Raw genomic sequence first — 1,373 nt, 5'->3', positions numbered from 1 at the left:
GGCACTGGTATAAAATCCTTCTTTTCTTTCCCAACTGACGTTTCTGTCAATAAAGATCCTGTTTGGTTTTTAAGCTATATTTAAATCTTGACTCCTGGCTGTGCGTCTTCCGCCAACATTTCCCTAGCCAAAACACACACATTAGTCACTGGAGACGGCGAACCTGTGCCTAGTTTTTCAAATCCAAAGTACAAAGTACCCTGAGCATAAAAAGACCTTGAAAGTATCGGGAGACAGCGAACCCCCCTCCCCTTTACCCCCCTCCCCCAACCACCCTCATTTCCTTCATCCAAGAGATGTTAACGCCCAAAGCTGTCTTGTCAGGGAAACAAACCTCCAAAGTAAGATATAAGATCAAGGAAGATTACCTGATCAAGACAAAAATTGCAAAACATTTTGACAAAATCTCAATACCTAAATACATGTACTCCAATTCTATAGTAACCTCGTCCTCCGTCGACTTCATTCTCTGTGACCTGAGTCTGACACATTGAGGCAGCGTGGTGGAATCAGGCTCTCGTCCATTTTTGGGCTTGTAGATTTCATTGGTCGATCTCCTCAGGTAACCCTAACAGGTCTGAACTCCAAAGAATCTGCAGTCGATTTCCTCAAAGATCTAGCGAGGGAATGTTGAAAACAGAGAAGGAGGATCGAGGCGTTTTGAAACGTGTTGTTTAGACAATTTGGTTTATTTTGACATCTTTCCTCTCGAATATGGAGTTTAGTTAACATTGAGTTGTTGTTTAGTTGTGGTAATTGTTTTACGGCGCTCCCAACTGCATAAGGTCATATGAGCGCGTGGGACACATTAAACATTTTCAGTTGGTAGAACATTTTGAATGTTGCTCTGGTGACGCCGAAGCCTACTCTTATCAATTTTAGACCAACAAGGGATCTTTAACGTGCGCAACTTGCACACGGTAACATTGAGTAGTGGCTTGGGCAGGTATAACCAGAGGTATAACCTGGAAATCGTGGACTCAAACCCTGTTCAATGTAAAGATGTGTTCGTGAGTTTTATTTATAAATTTATTATTGGGTTTTTTGTTGTTGTTGTTGTTGTTGCTTTCTTCAGCAACTGAACGGGGTCTTTTAAAGGGCATTAAGGATGACAAGTATTAAGATAAACAACACTTTGCAGTTCGTACTGCAAGGGGACTAAACTCCGTGGAGTCAGTCAAACAAGAACTAAAAACACAATAGGAAAGATAACTCACAGAATAGAAGCATACTGTCTCTTTCAAACACAGTTATGTTCCTTACTTTCTCTCTGACGGTTTTGTTCATGGTTACATCAGATACATTGAGTGCGCCGCGCGCGCTGTGTGTGTGTGTGTGTGTGTGTGTGTGTGTGTGTGTGTGTGTGTGTGTGT

The sequence above is a fragment of the Aplysia californica genome, unplaced genomic scaffold, assembly GCF_000002075.1.
Source record: "Aplysia californica isolate F4 #8 unplaced genomic scaffold, AplCal3.0 scaffold00027, whole genome shotgun sequence".
NCBI classification, from domain to species: Eukaryota; Metazoa; Mollusca; class Gastropoda; order Aplysiida; family Aplysiidae; genus Aplysia; species Aplysia californica.
This window is presented reverse-complemented; position numbering follows the sequence as displayed.